The sequence below is a fragment of the Manis javanica genome, chromosome 7 (genome assembly GCF_040802235.1).
Source record: "Manis javanica isolate MJ-LG chromosome 7, MJ_LKY, whole genome shotgun sequence".
NCBI lineage: Eukaryota > Metazoa > Chordata > Mammalia > Pholidota > Manidae > Manis > Manis javanica.
This window is the reverse complement of record NC_133162.1, coordinates 35,501,625-35,522,878: the sequence shown is the minus strand read 5'-3', so window position 1 is coordinate 35,522,878 and position 21,254 is coordinate 35,501,625. Positions and strand designations below refer to the sequence as shown.

At 39.2% G+C, this 21,254-nt stretch overlaps 1 protein-coding gene across 4 annotated transcripts in view; it reads left to right on the top strand.

Moving 5' to 3' along the window:
- Positions 1-21,254, top strand: part of PCGF5 (polycomb group ring finger 5) — a 127,435-nt gene that overhangs the window by 36,852 nt on the left and 69,329 nt on the right. Inside the window, exon 1 of one of the 4 annotated variants that reach the window (XM_037002640.2) lies at positions 20,576-20,731. The exons of the other annotated variants lie outside the window; for them this stretch is intronic. The gene's annotated coding sequence lies outside the window, so the exon portion shown is untranslated. Of the gene's footprint in view, positions 1-20,575; positions 20,732-21,254 lie in introns of those variants that run through there. 4 annotated transcript variants of the gene reach the window in all.

Here is a 21,254-nt window from a genome sequence, read left to right as displayed (position 1 = left end):
AGAACTCTTAGATGTATTTATGTGGAGAGAGATGTTTTTGAGTAAAAGGTCAACATGATTAGTATTCATACAAGGGGATATTTTCAAATAAAGAAAAAGAGTAAAGTACTGTATTGGTGGGAATGACTAGAAGCAACACAGTGTAGGCAGTAAATTTTCTGATATGGAAGAATAGAGGCCACACATGATAAAAAGCAGATAATTGGTGATTTTGCAGGCTATCAAGATTAACCCATGGTTTTATTGCATATTAAAGTGTTAAGAAAAATTATGCTATTCTTGGGAATAAGGCACAAGAGTGATCATATTTCCTTTCATTGTTACACTGGGGCATTATCAGACATACCCAGTCAAGGATCATATAATTCTATAGGGAAATGTACCTTTATTTAACTAACCATTTACTATTGACTAGGACCCAGATTCTATGAAGTTAGTTATTAATTGTAGATTGCAAATGTGCAAATTACTTCTGTCTGATAGATAACCCTTAAAGTTTAGAATTTTCTTGACCTATAGGACATTAACCAGTTGTATATCTAAATTAGCCATTGTATTTTAGTATTCTTTCATTGATTATACACACTTCAGTCTTTCCTATACTCCACTGAACCAGATGTATCATCCTGCTGGTTTCTTCATTAACGGTTTGAATAAATTTTCGATACATGCTCAATCTGTATTTGTTTAAGAGCCACATTTTTACCAATTTGAAAACTATATCCCAACAAAACAACTACATATTAATGGAAATTTCCTTTGTTACTCTTTTCTACTTTCTCTAACATTTTTGTTTGCTTCCCTTTATGATTTTGAAATTGAAATATATTTTATAGGTCTTTTCTTTTAATGGAGGCATTCTGTGAGGAATAGAAGCAGGTGTAGGTAGAAGTTTTAAACCTGATTGTTATAGGCTAAGTGTAATTATGTACCTAATGATTTCAGTAAGACCCACATTTCTGAAATGTGCGCTATATCAGTATAAGCTAATGTAACACTTTTATACAATTTTCATAATGTGATTGTGCAGCTAGTTGCTATTTATTGCAGTTGATTGAGTTTGTGGGACATGACATCAAAAATTGTAAAAATTTTCCAATTCATGCAACCATAACTACAAATGAGAGCAATAAAATTTAGAGAACAAGTTTTTGAATAGTTATCTGCTTCTATAAATAAATTTTTTTAAATTATGAATATAATGTTGAGTTTGGATACATTTCTGTCCATTCGTTACTCCTCATAAAAATACTCTGACAAGCCGTGCAGTAGGGAAGGGAGCAATTTGGTAGGGTCTTAGAATCCCAGCACTACATAATGAATTGAACTTAAAACCTTTAAGGTCACTTGATTGTCAAAGCTATGCAATCTTAGGGTTTTCATGAAATCCTTTTTAGATTAGTCCTTCCTTCTTTTGGTAGAAGTTTACTGTGAACTGTTTTAGATATCCTTAACTAATAGTTATTTGATAGACATTTGTTTAATTAGATTAATATTTAATTATTCTATAATGTAAGCTTCAAGAGGACAGGATCATGTCTGCTTAATATCCACCTTCGTGTTCCAGGCACCTCACAGCACCTGGTACATGGTGGGCCCTCAACCAAACATTTTGGGGTGATTGAATGACTACATGCTCATTTTCACTCCATTATAAAGAAAAGGGATACATTTAGAACCTGGTAATAGATGACTTCAGATGCTGTTGAATGTGATTTGACGTTTAATCCTGGGTTTTACCAGGCTATGAGAGTCATAGTGGCATAACATATCCTTTAAGTTCTCTTAATAGTCAGATGTATTAAAGCACTTCCATTTTCTGCACTTTTTTAAAATTAGCCTGTTGGAAATTACCAAAACAGAGGATAAATTGGTATGAAATGGTAGAGCCATTTCTTTCTAGACAAACTTTTGGTTTTCAAAAGTCTTAGAAGATGATAAATGTGAGAACTCAGAAAATGCTTAGAGGGAGAGTTCAGAGAATAAACCAATTAGTTTTATATGGCAAAAATCCCCCATTCCAATTCATTGTTGCTTGTCCTTTCTCTCTCTCTTCCTCAAATTCCTTCTCCATTTAACTGCCTCAGTTTCTTTTTCTAAAAATGAGTACTTTTTAATATTGATTTGATACTGTGTAGGTCACCAAGTTCAAGAAACCTAATAAACTGCTTTTATCTGGGCACAATGTTGAAGGTTTCCTCGGTGTTCAAGTTTTAGCATTTTTCTCACAAAATGCCAAAAATGAAGATTTTCTTAAAATTCAGGGTGTTCAGTGTGTGTCTAAATTGAATATGTATGTGTATATAGAAATACAAATTATCCAGTGAACTTGTAATTTTTATCTATATAAACAACTTTTAAAAATGTTACAGGTAAACCAAGTGAAATGTAATACAGGTTTAGGATCCTAGTCATTCCAGTCCAGTGAGATTACATCTGTAAATATAATTATTTTAAAGCATCAAATATACATCTGTCTCTCACTAGACTCACTGTGTTGGACAAAAGCTTCCTTTCTTTGATTCTCCATGTCATCCATCCTTGAGCACAATTGCCCCCAAATAGTTTGAAAGGATATTGAATTAATTTCCTTTTTTTCTGAGTTAACACAGAGTTAACATAGAGCACTTACCTGCCACCACTCCCCAAACCAGTCATGGCACATCCCTCACGAACAGTCTGTGAATGAAGACATAGCTGCAGTCCCAGATATCTTTATTACAAGTGACAAGGTTATATCCTGAAGTTCATTTATAAACTAATTGTTATGAGCCAAGCTCAATGTACATTGTTCTCTAGAAGCAGTGTTTTAAATGACGGGACTCACAGGCCAGCCTGTACAACTCCTATCTGATGTGCCGTCCATCATCCATCTAGCTGTCCCTCCATCCATTAAATACCTAGCATGTTCCCACCCTGTGCCAGGTGGCATGCCCTATGTCAGAGTGCATCTGAATCAGTTATGGTACATTTACAGTTAATAGAGATGAAAGGCACGGTATATTAACATTATGACAACCTTCATCAGCTAAATAAGACATTGGCTTTTTAATTTTTTTATCTATAAAACAGTACCACAAATATTGTTGAAGAACTACTCTATGCTAGACTCTGTGCTTGTCACTAGGAATAAAAGAATGAACAGGATGATTCCCGCATTCAAGGAACGTAACAGCAGAACTTGAAGAAAACCAGGTTTATTAAAGGAGAATGGAGAGGTAGGTACACTTGTTTTCTGAAGCCCTTTCAGGGCATTTTCGAAGACTTTTTATGCTAATGGCACAATTCTTTACTGTGCCTCAATCCCCTTCAAAACTTAATATCCAGGAAGGGATGACTGCCATGAAAGCTATCACTGATGTGAAAAATACAACTCTCAGGCTTATCAGCTATGATAATTTTTTTTAACCTCTCAAAACCAAAGAGAATATTTTTGAGACATTTGAGGGTTAAAAGAAGGTGGAAGGGAGGAAGCAGTTGGGCAGAGTGTGTTTCCTAGTGGAAAGAGGAAGGTGGAAAAAGTAGCCTGAGATGGGACCAGCAGAATGGGGAAGGCTGCACGGAGCCTACCCACGGAGCAGAGCAAACAGGGCTGTTGCCCCGTGTGGTCCCTTCCTTATGGGACTGTAGTTGGCTGTCCAGAGCCAATGGGGCGTTGAACATATGGAAGAGGTGGGAGGCAGCAGTCAGCTTATCAAAGTAAACAAGTAAGTCTTAATAATGGCCTTTGGGGGACTGCATGACCTCTGACCTCATCTCCTACCCTTTCTTCCTTGCTCTCTCCTGAGACAGTTCTGGCTCCTGTGCTTTTTTGGCAGAAATTTTGCTTAGGTTATAGTGTATCCTTATAAGTACACCATCTCAGCAGGTACATTATGTCAGCTGGTCCTGTTACTAATGACATGAAATTCAATCACTTGATTTAGGTAGTGTCCAAAAGATTTCTCAGCTGTAAAGGTACCTATTCCTATTATAATTCAAAAAGAATATGTGGGAAGATACTGCAAAATTATGTAAATAACCTCCTCCCCAACAGACTTTCTCCTAAAGGTTTGAGGATATCTGGAGATTCTTACCTGAATCCATTATACCAATGGTAATTGGAAAATGGTGGTTTTCTAACACTTTCATTCCTTATAAATTTATAAGTTGGCCTTCTATTATAAAGAAGAACTTCTGCTTTACACATTTGCTTATTTCCTTGTTATAAATATGGACTTACAGATTCTTTTCTTCAAATTCATTGTGTTATAATCCATCACCATTATTCATTTTGATGCTCAGATTATCCTAGAGTTGGCCTAACCAACTGCACTTATCCCTAGCATCGGAGGAGTAGAACACCTAAGCCCAGGAGTAAAAAATATTTTTAGTACATTCACAGTGCTTCTGAAATTTTAATTGCACACGAATCACCTGGGGCCCTAGATGCTGCATTCCTAACAAGCTCCCTGGTGATGGTGCTGGTCTGTGGACTGCAGTTGAAGTAGCAAAGGTATAGGAGTCTGTATGTAGGCTGATCTGGAAGACTTAAAACACCTCTTGCTCTCCCTGTATTTGCATGAAAGATTTGCCTCATTAACATGGAAGAGACTGATCTTCTGAAGCCTGTATAAGCTCGGGTAGGCATGTGGGAGAGAAGAGCTGTACCCCAGCAATCATAAAAATGAGGAATGCTGGGTTCCTGTCCCTCAGGCTTACTTTCATGTTTCCCTAGAAATCCCGACTTTCAGGGGGATGGCTTCAGCTCCCAGTACCTGGGCTAAGGGGAAAGAATGACAGCCTCAGTGGAGGGTGTGTTTCTGTCAGCATTCTTCATTAGTCAGGCCAAACTTTATTGATACCAAGGGGAGTTTGGCAGTTCGAGTGCTCCTCTCCAAAAAGTAAATGTTCTCTTATTTTTTTTATCTTTTTATTTTTTTGCTGTGTGAGGGGTATGAATTTCCTTTCATTGGCATATTTCAGACGTTTTTGGTTAAATAATTTCCTTTTTCCCTTTTAAAGCCATTTCTAGACAGATTGTCATTGACACTCTGGCCATCTGCAGTTTGTGACTACTACATTCATAAAAATTCCAAATGTACATGCTATTTTGTATTCCTTACTAATCATTTAATCTGTTTACATTTTCATCAGTAATTTTTTTTCCTGACATAATTTCATCTATCTGTCTGTCATCTGACTTTTATACATGCATATCTCATTTTATTTTTGTTTTATTGTGCTTTGCAGGTACTGCATTTTTTTTACAAATTGAAGATTTGTGGCAACCGTGTGTTGAGCAAGTCTGTTGGCACCATTTTTCCAACAGCATTTGCTCACTTTGTGTCTCTGTGCCACATTTTGGCTAATTCTTGCAATATTTCAAGCTTTTTCATTATTATTTGTTATAGTGATCTGTGATTAGGGATTACAACTCAATGAAAGTTGAGATGATGGCATTATTTAGCAATTAAGTATTTTTTCATTAAGCTATAGACATTTGTTTAGACATAATGCTATTGCATACTTAAAAGACTACTATATAATGTGAACATAACTTTTATATGTATTGGGAAACCAAAAAATTCATTTGACTCACTTTATCACAGTAGTTGCTTTATTGCGTTCGTCTGAAACTGAACCTGCGACATCACATATCTGAAGCCTTCCTGTATTTCCCCTTTCTTTATCCTACTAAGAGTGGATGGAATTTCCTTATAGAAGAAGACAACATTACAAGTGAGGAAATCTCTCAGTGGAGATCTTAAGGATGCATCAAAGGACACCTAATGTTGTCAACTGTTTGTGTCCCCCCAAATGCATATGTTGAACTCCTACATCCCAATATGATGGTATCAAGAGGTTGGCCTTTGAGGGGTGATTCAGGTTAGATGAAGTTATGAAGACAGAGTCCTCATGGAAGGGATTAGTGCTGGTAGAATTATGAGAAAGCTTGCTTGCTCTGCTTACTGTTCACCATGTGAGGATGCAACGAGTAATCTGCAACTAGGAAGAGGGCTCTCACTGGAATCCAACTGTGCTGGCCCCCTGATCTCAGATTTGGAGCCTCTAGAACTGTGAGAAATAAATTTCTGTTGCTGATAAACCACCCAGTTTATGGTGTTTTGTTATAGCAGTCCAGACTAAGACACGTGTTGATATAAAATTATATGGTCATCCTAGTTTAGTGACTCTTAATGAGCATTGGGAATGAGTGAGTGTGGAACCAATGTGCATATACTAACTCATTTAACAGGATCTGGATGATTTCCAGAATGAATGTTGTACTTCTGTATGTTTTAATCTCTACCATTTGTATCTTTCGCTGTTTCTGGCATTTAGATACATAGCTGATAATAGTATTAGACTTGAGTAAAGCTTGGGCAGTTTTTGACTTATGAATGATGCTGAACTTCATATGGCCTGGTGCTCTAATAACTCCCACTGCTTTCCAGAAGGCTGGCCCCCACGTTCCTGCTGAGGGATGCTAGGCATTCTTACCCTTAATGAAAGAATCTGCCTACTCCTAGAGCCTTTCTCTGCCAGAAAGTGCAATAGCTCTTGTGATCCCTTTCTTAGTCACAGCACGTACTTACCTGCTCGTTGAACTATGTGGAGTTAGGAGGGATTTTATTCTTTCTGAGTATATATGTGTTACAGAAGGGTGTTTTAGTTAGCCATACCATAAAAACATCATCTCTAAAAGATAATCTGGAAATCACCTAGTAAGATAAACAAGTAGATAACTTTTAAGTTTTTTTTTGTTAAAGAATGTCACCTAAGATTTCTAATATCAAACTGTATAATTGGCTTAGCCTGGTGAGAGATGATTATCCCACAGAGGTTCAGTGGTTGCTATAGAAGCACCGGGCCAACAGAGCCTGTGGTCTGTGTGGGCCACTATTAGGGTATTCAGGGCTTGGATGTGGCTGGGTGCCAAGGCCTTGTCAAGGCAGAAAGGCTGCTTCAGTGCCCCAAGTGCTAGACACCTGGTACCAGTTAGACCACACCTGCTTTCTGCTGTTTGGTCTCTCCCCTTCTCTCTCCTGTAAGCTATTCTTAAAATAAAAATTTTTTTTTCAATCCTGACAATGAGAACTGTTTCATATTCTAACCCAGATACCTTTCTGTCTTTCTAGCCTCTCAAACTTATGTATGAATTCTGGTGATAGCAGTAAGTAGGAGAGCAAGTTTCAACTATTCTCTCATTCAAATGTAGAAGAATATCTCATTCTGACATTGAAAATTCTCAGACAGGTGAGCCACTTCACCAGAAAAGCTCAGGAGGACTGTAGCAGCATCCTTCACAGCGCCCCAAACAGTGTTTAACATGTAGGGACTACATTTTTTTCTTGGACTTTTTTTTTTCTTGGTGAATATTTTATGTTGTGTACCAGAGGCTGCTGTGCTGACAGGGATGAGCAAGAGAAGTGAATCTGAAGTATTTGTTAAATAAGTGATCCAAAGCAAAAAGGAATGGCAACTGAATGCGTTTTTTTTTTTCATTTCCCATCTTACCAACTTTTTCAAAACATTACTCTTGATTCCAACAAGCTTGGATCCCTCCTTTTATTTCCAATGCTGTATTTGAACATTGCTTGAATGTCAGTCTCTGGCTGCTGTTACACGCACATATGTACAGACTGATGTGCTATATCCCAACACAGAATGCCCACTTGGTGAAGTGATTAGCTGGGGGAACTGGTTGTTAGGTTGAAGAATACTCTGGAAGTTATGGGCACCTTTGATTTTACCCAGAAAGTCTTGTACTGGTGTCTTAGAGTGTTACTTCATGACAATGTGCTGCATTGATTTTACTTACTGTATTGCTATTGAGGTTATTATAAACTCAGCCAGCATTTAATGAGCATCTGTTAGGTTCACAGACCTGTGCTGGGTTCTGTCTGTCTCTGCTATTCGTTGTTTACCATCTGACCTGACAGTTCTGCATGAACACGAAAAATCAATACTAATACTAAACTAGATAAATATCAGGTGCACAGGTCTCCAACAATTCTCAGAAAAGAGATTTAAATGGGTGGAAAGGGATGGAGAAGGAGCAGTTGGGGAATGTGTCAAGTTGCAGTCGGCCTTAATGGATGGTGAAGAGGAGGAGGAAAAGGAGGGGGAGAGCATTCCATTAGTGGCGAGCCGTATAAGCAAAGGCAGGAGCCTAGCATTCACATTATGTTTGCAGGACAGTGAGAAGCCCCATCCAGTTGTAGACTCGAGGTTCTAGGTTGGAAAGAGTGAAGATGAGGTGGTAGGTAGTAAGGATTGTCTGGTGCCAGGCCCCAGAGGTGTTAGGCTGCTGTAGAGCAAAGTGGCCTGGAATATGGTTGAGCAGCAGCAGGACCGTCCTGGAGCTGTTGGGCTGGGTTCCACTCCTGCCTCCGTTCTTCCTGAGCTGTATGATCCTGGCTGTCATGCAAACTCTTTGTGCCACCTTTTCCCCATTTGTAAAACGAGGACAGTTGTTTTATTTATCTCACAGGGTTGCTGTAAGGAATAAATAAATAATAAGCACACAAAGTGGTTAACAGTTCTGGATACTTGGTAGAGCTTGCTGCATCATTAGTTACCAGTCAAGGAGGTAAGTAGTGGCAGCTATGCTTTCAGAAAGGGAACTGATGCAGGATAGCTTGGTAGAAGCTTGAGGCTTTGTGAAGTTGCTGTTTGCTGGGATGGAATTGAATACAGGATTTTAGAAGTGTCACCACAATTTCCAGCCTCTACAAGAAGGCGCAGGGACACACATAGGGTAACACACTAAGCACAGCCATTTCTTCTCTACTTCATCTCCATTTCACAGATTTTAGGAATGGTCATGCTTGGTAGGCATTCAGAAGTGATTCGATCAAAGGAATTGGCCGTGTCCCTTAACAGCCACAAAGAACTCTAGTGTTGGTCAGTCAGAGGAAATGAACTCTTAGGCCAGAGGTAACTGGAAATTTGATTGCTTTCCTTTTTTTTTTCTTGGTGAATATTTTATGTTGTGTACCAGAGGCTGCTGTGCTGACAGGGATGAGCAAGAGAAGTGAATCTGAATAAATCAAAATGGAAAATAACCATGAAGATCCCTACAAGGATTGGATCACACCCAGCTTTAATAACTCATGCATGCTAATACTGTTTTTTGTATTTACACTTTGGGTGGATAAAAAAGTGGAAGGCAACTCTAACAGGCATGCTGTTTCATACCTTTCCTTGGAACCTTTCTTTCTTTGAACTACAAGATTTTTAGCTGAAGTTAAGTTTAATTCATCTGCTAGCTCGTCTTTGTAAAGATAGTAGTAAGTTGCACATCAGCCCTACCTTCATGAGGGAAATTGTGTAAAAAATTTACATCATGAGCATTTCACTACAAGAAACAGCATTTTCACCAGATAACCGTACAAAACACATTTTTCTCAGAATAAGTTTTACTTCCTAAGTGCTACTTGTCTGTATTTTTTATTCTGAATATTGGATGTTTCCATATGTGTATGGTGTATTCTTTTTGTGCATTTTAAATAGTTTCAAGGGTCAAAGCTTATAAATACATATAGTTTTGGAATAGCTCTCCAAATATAATGGCATGCATTTACTGATGTCAAGTTATTAATTAACCTTAATGATATTTGTATCTTATAAAACATAAAAGAGAGAATCAGTTAAAAGTGAGTGTGACTCTACTGTTTTGGAGAAATATCTCTCTCTAGTTCTTACTTTGCACTCTTGAAAATATACTGTGCATATGTGTGTACATATATATGTTCATGTGTGAATGTGTAAGTATATAAGTAATCTCTGTATTTGTTTAGCTATATCTACCACATATTAGTTCTATGCCAGATATTATAAACATTAATCTATACTAGATTCCATTGAACTGATCTAAAAGAATATGTAGAATTAAGTGCAGTATAAATTGATTTAAAAATAACCATATTCTGGTTTATGCACTTGGAAATTATATCAACATGAATGTGGATTCACTACTCCTCCATTTCTGTTTAGTTCAGTCAACCCCTTTCTGTATCTCTTTCCTTCCTTGTCATCCTCAGGCCCACTGTAACCATCCTTACCTTTCATCTCAGCTCCATTATCAAACTGCGCTTTATTGGCCGTCCTTCAGCCTTTCGGTCAGCCCATTCATTCATTTGTCCTGCTCTCTTAGAAGCATGGCTATCTGCAAATCAGTACAACTAGAAATACCCAATTCCACTGGGTTCTCAGTGCTGCTGGGGTGTGGGTGTGCTTAACCCTTCTCTGTAGGTGCCTGGACAAATTCTGTCCCATTTCCCATAGCCAGGATTCTAAATTTGGTCAGTCTCCATAAACTGGTAGTTGAATTTAGTTCCTTCTGGTAGGAACATCCCTGGAGGGGATTTTCCTTCCCCTACAACGTGCGGTTCTGGTGCTGCTCTAGCCTCTGCCTGTGTCATCACGTGGCCATCTTCACTCTGTGCTTGTGTCTTCACAGGACATTGCTCTGTCTCCTGTTCTTGTGAGGACACCACTCTCGTTGGCTTAAGAGCTCAACTACTCTAGTATGACCTCATAAATAACTTAATTATACCTTCAAAGACCTTATTTCCAAATAAGGTCATATTCACAGGTACCAGGGGTTAGGACTTCAACATGTCTTTTTGGGGGATGTAATTCAACCCATAACAGGCATGTAGAATATATTTGTGTGTTATTTAACATGTAATACTTAACATGTGTGTTAAGTGTGTGTGTTTAATGTGACATATTAAAATGTAGTTAATAATGAAAATAGTAAAATACAAAAGTGTGAAATGTTCATGTTGTGTATAAGTAAATATCAACTTTTAAAAGCTAAATTCTATGTATTCTGTCTTATTAATGACTAGTTTATTATTGGATACTTCTAAAGTGAATTAACTTACATGACATAAAGCCTTCGTACAAGTTTTCATGCTTATGCTTATAAATTCAGTTTCTAATTACAGAAATTCTTTCCTTTTCCAGTAGAAATGAGTAATTCACTTAAAACTTCAGACTTTATTGGTAAGAAGGATTAAAGAATAAATCATTCAGGAAATACTGTAAAGGACATGGTGGTCTACTAATTTATTCCAGATAACTTCCTTGTCAATATCTGTGATAAGGATCTTCCTTCTAAAATTTTTGGAAAGTGAAGTATCATTGTAAATTGTTCAAATCAAGAACAACAATTCTTGACAAAACTCATCTTTTAAAAACATAAGTGAATCCATGTAATACCTCTTTTCCTTGTTTTTTTCTATGATTTTCTTAACTTATTAAATTAAAGTGCCAGTTTCAAATGATCTAATATCAGAGCCTCCTCTTGTGTATGTCAGTGTGAGTAGTGAATGGACCTCAGTCTTGAAGTCTTGTGTGAAGAGTACTTTGAAACTTTACGTCATTCACAGATTCTTGATTTGCAGATCCAAACAGATTTGATCCAAAAAGTTAGAAGGGCAGAATATTACCAGTACCTATCAGCTGCATAAATTCCTTTGCTTAACATCATAGAAATAGAAGCATCCCTCCTCTCTTCAGGCTGTCAGGCTACATCTAATTCCCACAGCAGCGTGCCGGTGCTTCAGATGCGCCCTCTCTTGTTGCAGCTGCTGTCCTTTGAAGGAGTTGGGATGGCGAACTCTCACCACACTGTCCTTCAAGGCCACTTCTCTGATCAGGGTGCATGCTCCTGAGGCTGGCCACAGTGAGGCTGGAGGTGACATATGCACACAGGTCAGGCCATCTTGCAACACTTCCTTTAAACGTATAAGCAGAAAGCTTACCCCTTGAAGCCCTGTATTTTCTCTTAGATCAGCACTCTAGGATCCTGGGTAGAATGGGAAATACTTTATCTTTAAATGTCACTGGGACCATTTGGTGCCTTGGATTCAGAGGTGAGAGATTAATCTGCTTTTTGGCAAATGGCAGAGAATGAATGTTTTTTGGTTAATACTTTCTTTATGTTTGTTGGTAGACTTTCTCCATTGTGACATAGGAGAAAGATCAGCATATGACAAACCTTTCGTAGAAGAGTAAAAATTATTTTCTATCTTTGAGCTGTTTGATGATGATGATTACACCATGACCTTTAGATAGTGAAGCCCCTATAGTCTACTTAGTGTGTGGGAAATAGAAGGATAAAGTAAAGGTGTTACACTTAGAGTGTCCTGGCTTGAAATGATCAGCAGCAGCTCACTGGAATTACAAAAGTTATCAACCAGGGATACAGGAAAGGTGTACATTGCTACCATCTATACATGTTCACAGAGATGTTCTCTACGTCAGGAATTGGCACATGATAGCCCAAGGGCCAAACCTGGTTCTCTGTTTCTTAAATAAAGTTTTATTGGAACACAGTTATGTTCATTTATTTTCATATTGTCTTTGGCAGCTTTTACCCTTCATGGGCAGAGTTGAGTATTGGAACAGAAACCATGTGGCCCACAAAGCCTAATATTTACCGTCTAACCCATTGCCAATGAAATCGGCTGATCCCTGCTCTAGGTAATGCTTCCAAATTGTACAACCATATCATCAAAGAGCTGTAAGGGCCATGAGAGATCAGGTATCCCAAGTCTAGAGTAATTGTATAGATGGGCAGGTCAAGGCTCATGAAGTACCTTGTCAAGGGTCTTACTGTTTGCTGCTGATTTTCTTTTCCTTTTTTAAAAAAGGAAAACTTTTTCCCATAACTTTTTCTTATTATGGCAAAATGTACCTAAGATTTACCATTTTAACCATTTTTAAGTGTACTGTTCAATGGGAAGTACATTCATATTATTGTACACCCATCACCACCATTCATCTCCAGAACTTATCGATCTTCCCAAACTAAAATTCTGTCCCCATCAAACAATAACTCTCCTCCCCCATCCCCCACCCCCAGGCCCTAGGGGCCACCATTCTACTCTCTCTACGAATCTGACTACCATGAGGAACCTCAGAGAAGAGGAATCGTACAGCAGTTGACGTTGACCTTTTGTGACTGACTTATCCATGACCTTTTTAATTGAAAGAAATATTCTTTACAGAAATAGGAACATTTTAGACTTGTCCCTGACTAATTCAGCACTTGGCTTGGTTTAGTGTAAGCTGAACAACTTTTCTTAATGTCCTCAGCATTAAAATGGCACGTTTTAGTATCTTTCTCTGAAGAATACAACCGTGTCATGATATTAGTCAAGTAAAAAAGGAAGATCTTAAAATTGATAGTGAAATAGTCACAAAATGCACATTTTTCAGTTCAGATACTTGCTTCCAGTATTTTTAATACAAAATAACAAATTAATACTCAGAAAGTAACTCTGCGGGCAGTGGAGTCAGAAAGCTGATAATCCAGGTCCCGTGAACCAGCCCGGGTGGGATCAGAGGACACTCCTCTGGTAACTGGTCCAGCGTTTGCCAGATTCAGTGCCTCCCTGACCTAGACAGTGTTGCCTATACACTGCTCACATCTTGCCATTTGCAGTTCTTGTGTTCCTCACTCATCATTCTTCTTCTGTTTACACACAGTTATTGCAGTCAGGGTAGAATATAATTGATTATGTTTTAGTTTACTAAATATGTCACATTTCAGTTGTGCCTCCCTAAGACTATGCCCAGGTCACTCATTTGGAGTGTTCATAAAACTCTTTAAACTTGAGTGTATATCCTATTTCTTAATTTCATTTTGAGATGTATAATTTAAGCCATGATTTTCATATTTTACTCATTTGTCACAATGAGAGTAAATTTATTTAAAATTCTTATAGTGGAAGGAAGGGAACCTGGCAAGAAAGTTAGGGGACTAACTTTTGCTTCCATGTACACCCCAATAGCAAATCAGTTGTTCCTAAGGCATTTGTCCTCAGTATTTGTTTGTCATCAGGGCTTTAATTACATCCTGTGTTTCATTATTGTTTTGTCCACAAATTGCAGGGAAGAGGTTAGATGTGAAATTCTTAAAAATAATTCAGTAAGCATTTGTTTGCTTACTATGTAATAAGTGTATTATTTGTATTGTCTCAGATAATCCTCTTAAGAACTCCTATGAGATACATACCTTCATTATACCCATTTAAGTGATGAGAAAACTGAGACACAGAATAGTTGTTTGCTCTACAACACATAGCCAGTAAGAGATTGTGCCAGAATTGTAACAGAATTTTGGCAGTCTTGACTGCAAAGTCAGATTTCATTTATTCGCTTGTTCATTTGTTCATTCATTCAACAAATATTTAATGACAGCCTTTTATGTTTTAGACTTGATTCAGAGGATACAACAGTAATGAAAAAGCCTTTCCCTCATAGAGCTTATGCTCTGTTAACCATTTTTTTTGTGAAGTACTCTCATTCACCATCTGGTTTATCCAATCATCAGTGTATTCTCATTCATCATCTAATTTAAGATACTTTGATACAGGTGCTTTTTCCAGCTTCTCATTAAGAAAGTATTAAAGGAAGGTTTGAAAACTGGCAAGAGCTTTTCCCATCAGCTAGGATAGTTCCTTCCAACAGATTCAGTGCCTCCCTGACCTTTGAAGACAATATTGGTTCCTTCTTCTGAAACTATCCCTGACAAGTTATCACAGCTTCTGAGATTACTGTGGGGTTTATCACCCTGATGGGAAATAATTAAGAATGTCTATCTTATAGCTAACGTTCCCTGTCCCCTATTTTAATTTAGACCTGTTTTCTCCTAGCTTTTCTGCAAACATGAACAAATTAATTTTGAAAACTTGAACAAAAATTAATATCTTAGTCATTAATTCTTTGAACAGTTGAAGACAGTAAGAACACTTGATTTGCTTTTTGCTTTTGAGAATTTTTGGTTTTGTTTTTGATCCATGATGCAATTATGAAGTGTAAGAAAGGTCATCCTCCTCTTTGGATATGCATTCCTTCCTCCTGCTTGCTCCTTAGTCTCCCAGCCAGCAAACCATTAGAGTTAATACTCTGCTCAAGTGTTAACCTATATCTAAAGCCTCCTGTGCTTCCTTGGCCTTTCTCCTTCCTATGGACTAAAAAGTCAACTAATCCTGGCAAACTGAGAACCAACAGCTCAAGAGATGGCTAAGGGTTTAATTATGACCCTACCTGGAGAACCTACATTTTAATGGGAACGTATCTGCTATTCTTTCATTTCAGAGGAGTGAGTAGACTTAACACACCACCCCTGCAATGTTGAACTAACCCAAATTATTAAACATTTTGGGGGAACTAGTTTCCTTTGTACAGCTATGAATTGCTTAGTGAAATTAGTTTTTCCATTGTTTTAAAAAATTGTGTGTAATAACTGTTGAGTTCATAGGAAGGAGTGCTTTCTGGCGGCTGCACACCTTCCTTTATGCTGTGTCCTATGTCCATTGCCCTGCCTGGAGGGTTTCATTCACTCTACAGACTTCTTTGGATATATTTCAGTATCAGAACCTCTGCTGGGTGGTACAGGATTACTAGTCAACTGCTGGTGGTCCACAAAATTACTACTTATACCTTCTATTTTTACAGTTCTTTACAATTTAAAAAGCATTTCTCACTTAATCATCTCATTTAATCTATATGTTATGAGCATAACACAGGTATATATAAAGAAAATCTTCCTTGTAGACCAGTCATTAAAATGACAGTATTAATCTCAATTTTCATTGGAAGAAAATGAAGCTGAGGGAAGTAAATTGACTTGCTCTGACTAAAAACCAGGTCTTCTTGACTCTGGGTCAAGTGTCCTTTCTTCTAAGCACAGTTACCTTTAAAATCAGAACTTTTTCTATTCGTGTGCCTAGTCTCTGGTAATTTGAATGTTTATATCACTATGTTTCTATATTGCATTTGCCCCCATTGAATTTCATATCTTTTCTTGATAGAACATTTTTTCTAACTTTTCTGTAATCATACCTAACTTAGATTCCTCTACATTCAGATTTGATGGAATATTCTTAGTTTCTGCATTTAAATCATTTGTCCACTTATGATTCTCAGGGATTTAATCTGACCTCCCAAAATAACAGTTGTGGTTTTGCAGTGATATTTTGAAATATCATAGCCTTGATGACTGGAGTAAATCCAGTTTTTTCTTACATTCTGTGCCTATTTTAGTTACATTCTCTGTTCTTCCAGTATAAATGGAATTTGCTCCAACCAACTGTTGACATCACAGTAAAAAACAAAGCTAGTGTTTTTCTCTGCTTCTCAAAAGAGAAAAAACAAATTTTCTTGGTCTGTATCCTTAGCATGGTGTATTTTAAAGCACTTTAAAATAAAGCACTTCAGCTGGTTGCATGTCTTTTGAAGAGTAATCGTGTCCCTATACCCAATGCTATTTATTTGTATTCACTTAGAGTATTTTGACTTAATTTCTCTCTTCCTTTTTCTGGCTGTCTCATTTATTCTTCACATCTATAGCTTCTGTCATTTTACCTTGCTATCTTTGTAACTGGCAGAATCTTAATCATATAGGACCAATTTCTTGGCCACCAATGGTACTCCTTCTTTCGACTGGATTTTTTGTCATTTTATCATGTTCCATTTAACACTTTATTAATAAATTTGGTATATTGCTCCATAATTGTTTCTTGTGGATAAGTCTCTGTTCCCTGGTGTGATTTTAATTAGTAGGTCTAGAGGGCAGGGATTATGCCTTACACACTTCGTAAAGAAAAAACTTAAGAAAGAGTACATAAACTGTCTCAGAGTGTGTGGAATTCTGTTTTTCAGTCAGTGTTTACTTGAATGTGTGCTGCATGCCATCCACTCTGCTAAGGATGCACGGTCAAGCGATGGATCCACTGGGTTTATGCACTAGTACGCGGCTCAGCCAAGCAAACCAGATAATCCAAGACAGTGTGATGTGGGACTTGAGAGAATAAGTATGAGTTGTTATGTATGTATGTGGTGTATCTGTTGAGGAGGCTCCTCAAGCAGCTTTTGAAGTATCTGGGAAGGTGGCCTTTTTGATCATCTGATATCAAAAGGATAAATAACGGTTGATCAGATTTGGCAAGGGTGGGGAGGGGTAAGGGGTATAGGACAGTGTAGTCATTGAAAGAAGACCCATCTCTCTAGCTAGAGGGTAAAAATGTTCATTAGGGCTGCAGCAAGGAGTTCAAGAGAGAATCTGTAGAAAAGACAGGGATCCAGGATGGGTTTATTAAGCATTGGGATTTATCCTAAGAACAAGAGATTTTTTAAGCCAGGGAGCAGCTAGATCAAATTTGTAGTTAGAAAGAGTCCTCTGGCTATGCTGTGGAGAATGGTTTGGCAGAGAAGAGCCGTTGGGAGGTCTGCTTAATAAGAATTCATTAAAGCAGCAGAGGGTAGAGATGATAGTGATCTCAACCAGAGTAGGTTAAGTGGATGGATTCAAGAGACATTTAGCAGAGAAAGTTTTGAGAATTATTGATTGCAGGGGAGTAGTGCATTAAAAGAAAAAGAGACATAGGCAAGGGTAATTGGAAGTCTTCAGTTCTCTGGTCATAACATGGACACATTATGGTCATATATCCACGTTATGTATTATATATATATATATATGTGTGTGTTATGACCATATGCCTGCAGTCATAACATAAAGACATTTGGGCCCAGTGGGATGCTTTAAACTTTAATATTTTCTAAAATCTTTGTAAGAAGACACAGAAGGGAGTTTTATGTTAGAGATACTCTATTAAAAGATTAAATAGCATACTTATGTATATAAAACAATTTATAATAATGAACAAGCCCCCCTTTCTCATATTTTGGGTAAATATAGAGATATAACCCTATTTTTAAAAGTTATGCCATTAAGCATCATCAGTTCTGTGATGATAGTTATTAGGCAAGGAAGAAATATGAACTGAAATCAGTATGGAATTACCCATCCATTGCCCATCCTAACTGAAAAAACATTTAGACTTAAAATATAAAGTAATGAAAACATTTGTTAGGCTTCCAGATAGCTCCAAATCATTCCAAAGGTCATCAAGAGCCATTTGTAGTTCTATGGAAGAGCCTGAATCAGTGATCAAATGAAACAATTATCGCTTTGGGATTATGTTTCTCTGATAGGAAATCACCAGTATCCAGTTCACTCCTAAATACCTTCTAGGCAGTTATTTTCCCTCCCTCACTCATCCATTCTTCTTCCTTTATTTTCTTTAAGTTAATTTGTTTCTTACCAGGTAACCCTTAAATTCTTGGACTTGACATTTTCTTGAAAGTTGTAAACGATATGGAACTGGCACCTTTGTCTTGGTCTTTGTTTCACCAAGATCAGCTCTGAGATATGAATTTTCTACTTCTCAGGATCTTGGTTTCTCTATCTGTAAAATGAGAAAGCTGAAGTAGTTAGTGATAAGGGGACCCAGCTATGATTATTCTATCTGGCTTTTCTTTTTCCTGGTCCTGTATATCCAGTTGCTTCCAGGCCTTTGTTTACTTGAGGGTGCCACCAGTACTTGAGATCCATGTTACCAGAGCCACCCCCTTATATGGAGCCTTGTATGGTTTGTTCCAGCCCCCGCTTTCCAAACCAAGGGACTAAGGGATGAGTTACTGGAAAACAGTCGCTGGGGAGAATGAGAGGCAATGTCACCGCTGGAAGTCCTGTGTTTAAATGCATAGACTCTACCTATAAGTCAGGAAACTTGTCCCTTGATAACATTCCTTCTTGTAATATCTTTTGTTTTTTTTTTAACTAAAAAATGTGCATTTTGGACTGGTAAAGGTGTGGTGGTTGCTGAAGAGGCCACAGGAAAAAGCACCAACTGAACGTTTTATTACAAACTGTGCTGCCTCTGAGGACACAAACAGATTTCCTTACAAAGGTTGTAATTCTCTCCCCCACCTCCAAGTCCACCATTTGCAGTTTCAATTATGGCAGCCCCACCTCCACGTCTATCTTCAGGTACTGCTCTGTATAGCATATTTGGGATCCCTTCCTTCATTGCTAATGTTAAGTCCTCCTAATAGCCATCCTCAAGCTCATTTCCTCAGGGAATGCTGATTAACCCCCCTTTCTATCATCACCAATCACATTTAAGATTCTGAACTTCATTAAATGTTACTCTTCAAAAATATATCTAAAATACATTCCAATGCAAAGTAGGAAAACACCAAGTTATATTGTAAATTTGTAGTATATATGGTATATCTTCCATTGCATATTTTAAATACATTAGAAATGGGGTGACTTTTCACATATTGATCTTCTTAGTCTCCGATATGAAAGATAAAGAGTAATCCTTTAGCCATAAAGTCATTTGACCTTACTTGTTTTCTATGCTCATTGGGACTGTTGTAACTTACTGAAGTTGATCCCAGTGTGGAAATTGGCATGTATACTTTGGCAAAATGTTTCTTATAAGGACTTTAAAAATGTGGTCATTGAAAGCTGTTTGAGAAAATGTATTGCTCCTGCTGTGGTATTAAAAATGATAATTTGTAAATCTTATGTCCACTCTACATAAATTTAAGTATAAATTAGGTATTTAAAAAAGCTGTGTTGGTCTGCTTCTTGGTGTATTTTAAATTTGAAATGGATCTTTGAACACTTATACGGTTGCTGGACCAGTGGTCATTGGATTTGTTGGCTTGCTATGAGAGCCATCTCCATAATCTATCACTCTGATAAAAAGGAAAGTGATTCCTGTCAATTGGAGATTAACTAAATACTTCACATTAATCTCCCCTCCCCACGCCATTATGGTCAACTCCCTAACCATCACTGTTCTCACTTATGCAGAAGGAAAGATGATGTTAACTGCAACACCTTTTCCTCTAATACACAAGATTGAAAGCTGCCCTTTGCTCATTATCGTTGGGATGTTCGTGTTAGCTTTTGTTTTGTTTTACTGGTGGAGACTACACTGATTTCCCTGCTACCTTGGAGTTACGGGATTCTAAGAAGCAAAGAACCAGGTTTGATTCATCACAATACTGGTTGTAGTAGAAATTTGTTATTTGTGGGATGCAATAGAATAGGATTGAGTGACATGGAGGAATCTTTTAATGCATACTTTTGAATAAATTTTTGCAATAAATGGTCTCACAGATTTATAAATTCACTAGAAAGAGAACTGAGATTTTTGTTTTGAACCTTGTAAACGACTCTTTACCTTTCACACCCCCACAGCACTCCCGCTTGCTTACGGTTGTCAACGATCCTGATCTCTGGGCCCACCCCACATTAGCAAGTTGGTTAGTTTTTTTTTTTAAGTGTGCATATCAGGGAATGTCTTAGCCCAGCCCCCGCCGCCACCCCTTTCCCGCTGTCCAGGTGGGACAGGCTTGGGGAAGACGCAGCTGAGTAGACAGTTTCGCAGGGTGACTCATTCTGAACACTGCCCGTTGCTTTTAAACCCACCAGGGAAAATATGCCAGACATTGTTATCAAGAAAACAACCGGGAGGGGTTGGTGGTGGAGAATAAGAACCGAGGTAAAATTTAGCCTGACTACGTGTCGCCCGGACGCGGGGCGGGGCGGTCGCAGCACCTGCGAGGAGCGCGGTGGGCGGGCGTGGCCTGTGGGCGTGGGGCCGGGGCGGGGCCTGCGGCGGCGCCGGCGGTTGGAAGGGGGAGGAGTTGCCCTTGGAGGCGGCACCGGCCCTGTGCCCCGAGGCCCGCCGCGCCCTATCGGGCCCGAGCCGAGCGGCCCCGCGGAGCCAGCGCGCTCCCGCCTGCAGGGGGAGGGCGGACGGGGCGCGGGGACCGGCCAGGCCGCGGCGGGCGCTGTTTCTCTTTCACTTTCCTTCCTTCTGGGCCGGCGCGCTGGCAGGCGAGGAGCGCCGGCGGCCGCGGGGTAGGTACTGGGCGGGCTTGAGAGTGGCCGAGGGGCCGGGAGTCCGGCCGCCCCCGCACTGCCCGCCCAAGTTTGCGCCCGGAGCGGGAGCCTCACCTCCAGGCACCTGCAGCGGCTGGCCGCTCGGGGAGCCGGGAGCGCCCCCGGGTGGGGGTGGGGCGGCCGGCCGGGGCGTGGGGGCTTCGCAGCCGCGCCCTCCCCTCGGGGGCGGAGAGGGCGGCGGGCTGCGGACGCACGGTCCCTGGAGAGGCGGCGCGTCGGCCCCAGCGCAGCCCGGGCCCGCGCACCTGCCGGTCGGGCGAGGCGGGCTGGAGCTCAGAGCGCCCGGTACTGTGCTGCACGGTCCCGCCAGAGACGCGGAAAAGTTCCCTCCCTCCCGGTCACTGCACGCTCTTGCTTCCTTTAACCGACTTGGTGACAGGACTCTGGCTTTCCATCACAGTACCCCTTGGTCGGGACATGCATTTCCTCTTTCAGAGGACTTTTTGCTTACCTTTGGAGTTTCTGGGCAAACTTGAAGGAA